Genomic DNA, 10,930 nt, shown 5'->3' with positions numbered 1-10,930 from the left:
CATGCAAAGCAACTTAACACAGTACTCTCTGAAAAATGTTGCCAGCACCACTTCCTAAGCCATGAGTGATAGGATCTTCCTTGTGAGATGGGATCAATCGGATCTGCCCTTCCTTGAAAATGCCACTGATCTTCCCTGCAAGATGCTGAGAGAAGACCTGCCCTGATCTTCCTTGCAAGATGCTTCCTTTTTTGCCTTGCAACATGCTTATAGAAGACCTGCTCTGATTTTCCATGCAAGAGTTTGCTGATCTTCCTTGCTAGATGCTAATACAAGACCTGTTTTGATCTTCCGTGCAAGAGATCCCTGGTCTTCCTTAAAAGGTGCTGAGAGAAGACCTGGTCTGATCTTCTTTGCAAGATGCTTCTATTCTGTCTTGCAAGATGCTGACAGAAGACCTGCTCTGATCTTCCTTGCAAGATATCCCAGATCTTCCTTAAAGGGTGCTGGAAGAAGACCTGCTCTTATCTGCCTTGAAAAATGTCGGTGATATTCTTTGGAAGATGCAGCCAGAAGACCTGCTCTGATCTTCCTTGCAAGATATCCCTGGTTTCATTAAAAGGGGTTGAGAGAAGATCTTCTTGCAAGATGCTTCCAGTGTGCCTTGCAAGATGGTGATTGAAGACCTACTCTTCTCTCCCTTGCCAAGAAGTCGCTGATCTTCCTTACAAGATGCTGTGAGAAGACCTGGTCTTCTCTTCCTTCCAAGATGTTGCTGATTTTCCTTGGAAGATGCTGATAGAAGACCTGCCCTGATCATCCTCGCAAGATGTTGCTGATCTGCTTGGCAAGATAGAACACCTGCTCTGATCTACCTTTTAAGTGACTGCTGATCATCCTTGCCAGATACTGAGGACAACCTGTTGGAGTTGTTCCGATAAGCACATGCACCTCTGCTCACAGTGGGTTTGAGCCCAGGACTGGCCTCAGCAGGCCCACAGATGGGTCAAATAACTTTCCCTCCTCCTCTCTGGCAAACTTTTGGATAGATATTGGTTAGGTTCACTTCTATTTTTTTTTCTATTCTTATGACTGTTTCAAAAGGTTTGCAGGAAAAATAGGACTTTTATCTGTATTTCATAAATGTACATCAAGACCCTGGCATATGCAGCCCGCTGTGCCTGTACAGAAGCATAGTTGTTGAGGGCCCCTGAGTTTTTTGTGTGTGTGTGTATGTGTGTGTGTGTGTGTGTGTGTGTTTGCACATCATACATGCCTGTTTGTGAAGGGTGGATTTTACTAAACACTTCGGGGGTCAGTCGAACCGTGGTCTAGATCAAGCAAACCCTGTGGTACCTTCTTATGTGCCTATTTATGTATGTTTGTTGAACTCTCCCTGTTCACAGGAGCTCTACATGCTGTCAACTAGCTCTGGCTCCTCTCTGGCTAACAACTTTACCTCCTCCTACTGTGGTATAGTTCTGTGTGCTGGTTTCATTTCTTAAATGTGTAGTTTTTTATTATGAATTTAAAAATCAGAAAATTATATTGAAGAATGTATTTTAAAGATACTGGAAAATAATCTTGTTGGGCTTGCATAAATGATGATGTGTGTGTGTCTGTGAGTGTGAGTGTAAGGTATGAAATTGAAAAAGACAGATGATTCACAACCAGGGAGTTCCTAATCCACAGGCAGACACACAAACTCAGGTGGTGCGGCAAAACATAGCAAAATCGAATGGTAGGCACAACATGTTGGTAATACAGACTTAGAAACAGCAGCTGCGTGTGATGACATGCAAAGCGAATTAACACGGTCTCTCTGAAAAACATTCCCAGCACCACTCCCTCACCCACAAGTGATGGGATATTTCTTGTGAGATAGGATCAATTGGACCTGCCCTTCCTTCAAAACACCAATGATCTTCCCTGCAAGGTGCTGATAGAAGACCTGCTCTGATTATCCATGCTAGATGTTGCTGATGTTCCTTGCAAGATTCTGTGAGAACACCTGCTCTGATCTTCCTCAAAAGATGTTGCTGATCATCCTTACAAGCTGCTTAGAGAAGACCTGCTGAGGGATGAAATAGGGGAAATCACAACAGACCCCAATGAGATTAAAAGGATAATCACAAAGTATTATGAAAGACTGTATCTTAACGAATTAAAAAATGTGAATGACATGGACAAATAGGTGGAAAAACCATCCTTCCCTAGATTATCCCAAATAGAGTTCAAGAACCTCAAGAAACTTTCCCATAAGAAAAGAAATAGATCTGGTTATCAAGAATCTACCAACAAAAGAGGCCCCCGCCCAGAGAGCTTCACAAGGGAATTCTATCAAGCATTCATTGAAGGGCTCTCACCTATCATCAACAAATTATTCCAGAGGATAGAAAAGGATGGCAAACTTGAAAACTTCCAAACTCATTCTACGAAGGCAGTCTAACTTTGTTATCCAAATAGGGTAATGATCCCACAGGACTAGGGAAACTGACACTGAGGGAAATATGACTAGGACTATAATCCCTAACTTATAACAGAGGGAATTTGGAAAGCTAGTATTCCACGATAGGAAAGATACCACTTTGGTACATTAGAGATAAAGTCCTGGTACATTATCCTACTTTCAATATCATTCCCACAGATTCTCCCCTAACAGCTATGCTGCCTTAAAGTGAGCACATGGTTGATCCTATCTCCCTATAGAAATGGACATTCTTTTGTTACTCCTCCCATCAAGTAACCCATAACCCTCATACCTTCCTCCAATGCAGGAATTGTTTCCTCACCTGTGAGTTCAGGTACCTTAATGTGGTTACTACCCACCTTGTGAATTATGTAACTACTGAATGTGCATGTTTTAAGGATACCTATAAATATCCCAAAACTATAAATACTCACTCTCTCTTCTCCTACCGCCACATAAACCACCAAGAGGGGATGAGGTGAGCATGCTACTATAAAATGTGTCTGACCCCTTTATTTTACTCTCTCTCCTATCTTCTATAACTTTACTACAACCTTTACATATTATCACAGTACAATTGTGCCAATGGACCCTTTGGTTGTTAGAGGCTGGTTTCTTCTGACCAGTGATGCCTAACATGGGGATGTAGGAAAATAATTCTTTTGAGTTATACCCTGTGTAACAATTGTACAACCTCTTCAGACAGAGAGGTTAAATCAGAGAAATTTCAGTATTTTTAGAATGACTGAGATATGGGTCAGGTGAAGAGCAAAGATACAGAGTACCATATCACTCTTAGCCACCCCTTAAATAAACAAAATGTGGTGCCAACAAATTTTTTTAAAAAGGCATTTCTTCAAGTAAAGAAGATGTAAAGAAATGTAAACCTTGTTTTCCAGAGTCAGGAGCCTTTGATATGGAGATCTGGGACATGGTAGCTAATAACCTAAGAAACGTTCACAGGGAAGGACAGAGCATACCCATGTATGGCTTTTCCTTTTTGCATCATTAACACACAGCCTGACTCACAACACCCACAGAGAGTTCAAGAACATCAACATAATTCCTTCTCCTTTAAGCTACTAAAAGATTTCAAGAAAGTGGTTTCTAGTTGTGGCCCAGCTCCTCTTCTGTAGTTAGCATGATTAAAGTCTTTGTCAGTCTGAACACAGGATCCCTGTTGACTGGAGAGCTTTGACAAAAAGTGTGCCTCTCTCCTTCATAATTCCTACGAGATCAGATATTGTGGAATGAAGCAGTGCATGCACAAGATCTCAAAATTACTGAGGATGGAATAGATACTGGAATTCATCAGTTGCTAGGGGATAAGAATTATATCACAGTTGAGTCACAACTAGTTTTCTGGACAGTCATTCTCACAGGTACACTAGGTTCGCCCAAGGGACAGGGAGAAAACAGCACTATTAGGAGGCAGATGGCCCAATTACACTGCAGTCAGTGAATCAAAAAAATGATGAGCCTTATCTAGACTTTATCTCCAGATTGCAGGATGCGGTTTGCAAAAATGTGGCTGACTCAGGGGCTGCTGATAATCTCATTCTTATATTAGATTTTAAAAATTTGAACCCATCATGTCAATCTGTGATCCACCCATTCAAGGAACAGAGCTCACTCTGATTATTTCAGAATATGCAGGAATGTAGGAACAGATGAATACAGAAGTAATCTATGGCAGCTCCCTTGGCAAACTACACCAGGTATAAGGGGAAGTGCTTTATAGGTGGGGAAGAGGTAAATTTTAAAAGATAATGCCTGCAATTTTCATGAAGAAACAGGGCAACTCACAGCAGACAGGTACCGGGGAAAGAGGTGGGTTACAGAGAACCTGGACCATCCCCCATTGCAAAAGGGGAGATCATTGAATAAATCAATGTCACTCAAGAGCCAACAGTGAAGGAATCCAGTTGGTAAGCACTTCCCAGTCTGGAACCCTCTAAGGGGGCATGCTCCAAGCCCCACCCAAGAGAGCCTGAGGGAATCTGTTGCTAATAAGCCAAGCAAGAAATGCACCAGAGTCCAGCCAGCTTTATCAGACAATCACACTGCTGGGTGAAGATTTTCGATAGATTTAAACAGCCAAGAGGAATTCCAGCTTGTTCAAGACATCCCGCCAGAAATTATTAAAACCACAATGTTGGGACTGCTAACTAAAGAAACCATAGGACTTTTATTTGGAAATAAAATAAGTATAATATATTACTACATAGTAATATCTCGAGACAGTAAACAATTGCTCTGTCTTCTCTCACCTCCACATGGGCAACCACGAGAGGCTAAGGTGAGCATGCTATCAGGAAATGTATCTGACTCCTTTATTTTACTCACACTCCTATTTCTCCTATCTTCTACGACGTTACTATATGTTTATATATTATCACCGTGCAACTGCACCTATGGACCCTTCAGTTGTTAGAGAGAGGCTGGTTTCCTCTGACGTGATATCTGTAATGAACACAGATGCAAAAATCCTTAACAAGATATTTATAGGCCAAGAGAATACACAAGTATATAAAACATCATTCACCATTATCAGGTAGGAATCATCCCAGGGATGCAGGAATGATTTATCATTCAAAGATCCATCTATATTATACCCCATGTTGATAAGAAAAAGTATAAGAGCCACATAATAATATTGATACATGCAGAAAAAGCATTTGACAACATCCAACACCCCTTCCTAATTAAGACACTCATGAAGATATAGGAACAGAAGGAAGATTCCTCAAGTTAATACAAACTACCTATGAAAAGCCAACAGCCACATTATAGCCTATGAAGGAGAGAGGAAAATGATCCCAATGAAAAAGGAGACAGACAAGGATGCCCTTTCTCCCTAATTGTATTCAATATCGTACATGAGGCTTTAGCAAACAACGTAAGACAGTGGAAGAACATTAAAGGTGTCCAAGTGAGACAGAAAGAGGTAAAACTCTCTCTTTTTGCAGACAACCCGATTGTGTATATTTTAAATCCCAAAATAACTGACAGCAATAGCAGAATATGGAAGAGTGACAGGATACGAGGTCAACAAACAGAAGTCTATTGGTTTGCTATATACATTCGACAGGACCATGGAAGAGAAGATCAAGAAGGCAGTACCCTTCACAATAGTCAAGAGCACATTGAAATATCTAGGAATATGTTTAACCAAAAATAATCTGAAGTCATACAAGGAAAACTACAAGACCCTACTACAAGAAACCAAGAATGACCTCCACAAATGGAAGAACATTCCATGTTTGTGGACTGGAAAACTCAACACACGGAAGATGTCAATCTTACCCAAAGCACTTTATAAGTTTAATGCTATCCTGATTAAAATACCAATAACCTTATTCAAAGAACTGGCCACAAATTTTATATGGAGAGGGCAGAAGCCCAACATTAGCAGAGAAGTCCGCAAGAAGAAAGACAGAGGGTTTGGTGAGCAAACAACTCCACAGATAGGGGAACAACTATAGAATTAAAACCAACAACAACATAGAGATTCTATGGATGTTGGAGCAACAGCAATCTGAGAGGAAGTACTAAGAGTTGGAAGAAGGGGGAATGTGATGGTGGGGCAGGAGGAAGACAAAAGGAAACAGAGGAAGACTCTGGAAAGCAAAGCTATCAATAGAGGTATAGGCAGAGTTATATACTTAGGTAAATACATTAATCCATAACAATAGAGGGATTGGCCTATGCACACATATTTATAAGGCAATACACTGTGGACAGACCTTGGAGCTCAGCTCACACACACCCTAACACAAAAATACTTTGTTCTAACAAACTAGCATTTGCTGATGCTCACCCCACAAACACAAACACACACACACACACACACACACACAAACACCCACAAAATTGTTGAAGGCTAAATGGGTGCACAAGCAAATGTGGTGCAGAAAGATGGTTCCCAGCTATTAAAAGATACAGCGTCTGGGGGTCTCTTAAAGACTTGAAGTTAAGCAAGCAATCATGCAACAGTGAAGAAACAAACCCACATGGGAGAAGTACCCCAGCCGGGGTTATCATGAGGTGTCATCAGGACTGTAACAGGTATCAGAAGATTCATAACAAACAAACAAAAACACATTGTTGAGAATGAGAGAGGTTGGAGCAGAGACCCATAGGTATCTGTAAACAATGAAGCATCCCAGCCCCAGAGGGGTCACAGGGAAGGCATGAGTCAACCAGGGTGCAGTAGAGCACCAATGGATCACATAATATTCTTCTGGTTCCTTAAGTCTTCCTCAAGGCTTCCTCACTCCCCACTGTCATGACCCTACTGCTGTTTCTCACTCTGCACTGGACTGGGGCATGTACACAGGTGTTGATAAGAGATAAAGTTCATGACACATGGGATGAGAATAGCAATACCAAAAGGGTAGGGGGAAGGTGGGGAGAGGAGGGAAGGATGGAAGGACCAATCGTGATGACTGGCACATAGCACACATACCCCTCCAGGAAGAATAACAGCAGAAACCATTGGGGAAGGAAGACAACGATGGGTGTGAGATATGAAAATAATAAAAATTTATAATCTATCAATGGGCCACAAGGGTGGCAAGAGGGATGTAAAACAAGAGGAGCTTATACCAAGGGCTCAATAGGAAGTAAATGTTTAAAAAAGAATGAAGTCAACATATGTACAAATATGCCTAATCCAATTGATGTATGGATTGTAATAAAAGTTGTAAGAGCCCCCAATAGAATTCTTTCAATTAAAAAAAAAGTTAAGATGAAAGAGTTGTAGAGGATAGCGTGTCAGGGCTGATATAGCACGGTGGGAGAGCAGGTCCCATAAATGATGAGGGGATTTAATATGCATGTTCTGGCCAAAAGTAATTTTTGAGCTTTCTTGGGCTAGGGGAGCAGCTTCTGCCATGGCCCATAAGCTTGGAGGCCACCCCTGTACTTCTGGATCTAACTGTTTACATAAATAGGCTGCTGGAGCAAACGTAGGTCCTATTTCCTGGCCTTGGACTCCCACAGCCACCAGTTTCATGAACATGTAGAATGAAGGGGTTAAACCAGGAGGGAAAAGTGCAGGAGCTGATAACTAGGCACATTTAAGTGCTTTGTATGGTTTATCAATGAATGTTGTTGTTTCTAAAGGTTCAGGGCTTGTCCCTTAGCTGCTTCATAGAGGTTTGGCTAACCCACTAAAACTGGGAATCCACAGCCTTGGCTGTGAATCAATCAAGCCTAGAAAGGAGAGCATTTCAGTAGAGGGAGTTGGGAGATGAGGAAGAAGCTGTTTTCTATCAACTGTATTATCTATGGAATTCTTTCTGAGTCGGACTTCCAGATACATTGCAGAGGTGAGAGAAAGCTGTACCTTGGTGGGAGACACTAGGTACTCCTTATCTGCCAGGAAGTTTAAAAGACCGTTGGTGTGATTTGGGGAATCTGAAAGGGAAGGACATCAACAATGTGTTGTTTGTTATGACTCTTTTTATTCATGTTATTGGGGGCTCGTACAACTCCTATCACAATCCATCCATCCATTGTGTCAAGCTTATTTCTACATTTGTTGCCATCATTTTCAAAACATTTTTCTACATGAGCCCTTGGTATCAGTTTCTCCCATTTCCCCTCCCTCATGAACCTTTGATAATATATAAATTATTATTTTTTCATAGCTTACACTAACTGATATCTTCCTTCACCCACTTTTCTGTTGTCCATCACCTTGGGAGTAAATTATAGGTAGATCATTGTGATCAGTTCCCGTATCTCCCGTCACCTTCCCCTTCCCTTCCCCCTCCTGGTATGACTATTCTCAATAGTGTTTCCAGCTCTTGTCTGTACCTGTATACAGATGCTCTGGCTAGATTTGTAAGGTAGAATTGGGGTCATTGATAGGGGGGGCATTAAAGAATTAGAGGAAAGTTGTATGTTAAGAATCTTCTGATGCCTGTCACCTACATAGTGGAGGATGAAGCTGGGGAAAAGGTCTAGGGACAGGAAGTAAATCGTCAGGGTTTGACTAAATAAGTGGCTCCTATTTAAATAACCCTGGAGCAAAACACCCCAACAGAGTTGTTGAGAATGTAAGAATTAACTGCCCAGGTAAAGGTGAAGAGGTCTTGGGACCTTTCATCAGAGGGATAGTAAAGGAGGCAACCGTGTATGTTTAGTATTACACGGAGTGGTAGAGAACAGAGTGTTATGGGTTGGGCATGAGGGAATGAATAAGCAGGGCAGCAGGATTAATGGCCCTAAGGTCTTGGATAAATCTGTAACTTCCATTGGGTTTAATAACTGGCAGGATAGGCATGTGGTAAAGAGAGTGGGTTGGCCTTAACAGGCCTGCTGTAAGTAGTTTTGAGATTATAGTTTTGAGGCCTTGTAAGTGTCGGAGGATACTAGATAATGGGGCACATTAGGAAATTTTGAAGGGTCTTTTAACTTGATGTAAACAGGCTGATGATGCCTAGCAACTGAAGGATGAGTGACATCCAATACTTGTGAGTAAACTAGATCAGGTGGTAAAGGGAAAGACCCAGCAGGGGGTGTGGTGACACTAGAGTCACTTAGGGAGGAAGTGAAGGCAGGCAAGTGTCTGGCACTGCTTGTAAGAGAAGCAATAGGTCTGGGGCTGGTGGGGCATCTGGTAAAAGCAAACTTACTACTGCTCTTAATTTTAGCAAGAATATCTTTTCCCAGTAAAGAAATAGGACAATTTTGGAGGACTAGAAATTGATGTGTAAATTGCACATTATACAGACTACATAAAAGTGGTTGTGTGATAAGTGGTTGTGGAGTTGTACCAAAGACTCCCACAATAGTGGTGCATGCTAATTATATTTACCTGCTTGTTCGGGTAAGAGTAAGTGACCCCTAAGTCTAAAAGGAAAGAAAGGCTCTCTTGAGATGGGTGATCTTCAGTGGGGCCTTACACCCTGGGTATCGATTCTCCAAGGCCAAGCGAAGCAGCCCTAACACGGAGGCATCTTGAGCAAGTTGCTCTGGAGGTCTAATGGGATAAACTATCCCTCCCACTCTGTGAGTGGGACAGTCATTTCCCCAGGGACCTTTCTGTTCATAGTATGGCTTTCTTGGAGGTCACAGATTAGGGCATACATTTATTTGCGCACTGCCCCAATTGGGAGCATTTGAAGCAGGGTCATCATGGCACACTCATATGTGGCCCAATACCTAGTTTAGACACACCCACTCTGACCTGGAGGGCACTGACTAACATTTGACATTCAACCTTATCTCTTTGTAACTTATATAACTTGTCCTGATCCTCCCTATTGTTGAAAACTTTGAATGCTGCACTGAGAAGATCTTGCTGTGAAGTCTGGGGTCCATAGTCTAACCTTTTAAATGGTCTTTTAATATCTGGAGCTTATAGTGAGATGAAATTTGAGTGAAATACAATCATCCCTTCTGGTGTAGTAGGATGTACTTTGGTACATTTAAACCTCCTGAAAGATGTGAGAGAAATGTGGCAGAATTTTCTTTTGGTTCCTGAAAGATTTCCTTAACTTTGTCATAACTGACTGCCTTAGTTGAGGCTTTTGGCAAGCCCTCAATGAGATACAAATAAAATAACCTTGAAGAATACAGTCCTCATGACCGTCTGATAATTCCAATTAGGTTTCTTCTGGGGACTGCCTTGAAGTCCATGGGCTTATCCCAGTTCTGGGCATGCCCTTCATCACCTCTCTTTATGCAGCTCTCCAGATTATCTCCCTTTCTTCAGAGGTCAAGGTAGTTGTTAACATCCTATGGCCGACATGAGGGGTAACATATGTGTGAGTGAGTTATTTAAATTCTTTAATATAAGTGTCTGGCTCTGATGTATAACATCCAAGACATTTCCCTAAGACTGATATATAATTTAACAAGAAAGGGATATGAACCTTTACTAGCCTTTCTGCTCCTGCGACTTCAAAGAGGGGGATGAGGGTGGCAGGATTTAGGAATGGATCCTTTGGGTTTCATGGAGCTGTCTTTGTGGTGGAGAGAGCTGAACACAAGAGGCTGGGAGGAGAAGATGGTGCTGGCAGAAGGGGACAGGTATAAGATGTCTTAGAACATGGCAACTGTGGGAGGGAACTGGTGACAGAGGAGAGGTGGGAGGAATAGACAATCATGGTATGGGCAAGGGAGAAGATTGGGTAGAAATTATATGATGTAATAGGGTGGGGTAGTAATAGGGTAGTGGTAGTAGACCATCATGGTATGGGCAAGGGAGAAGTTTGGGTAGAAATTATATGATATAATAGGGGAGGGGTAGGCTTGGAGGTGGTGGGACCAGGTTGAGACAAGGCAGGAGTGGGAGTGGTGGTGAAGAGGTAGGCTGAAGAAGAATGGGACACTATAGTAGGAGATATAGGTTTACACTCTGGCAACTGGGAGAATGCAGCAGTGTCCACGGGTGGTTGGAGGGACATGAAGGGGTTTGCCAGGGGTGGGGGAGAAAGAAGGCACAGAAGCAGTTTTCTCAGAGACAATAGGCACTGAAATTGGCAGCAAAGCGAGATCAGATGGATC

The sequence above is a fragment of the Tenrec ecaudatus genome, chromosome 15 (genome assembly GCF_050624435.1).
Source record: "Tenrec ecaudatus isolate mTenEca1 chromosome 15, mTenEca1.hap1, whole genome shotgun sequence".
In the NCBI taxonomy this organism is placed as follows: domain Eukaryota; kingdom Metazoa; phylum Chordata; class Mammalia; order Afrosoricida; family Tenrecidae; genus Tenrec; species Tenrec ecaudatus.
Note: the sequence above shows the minus strand (reverse complement) of the source record.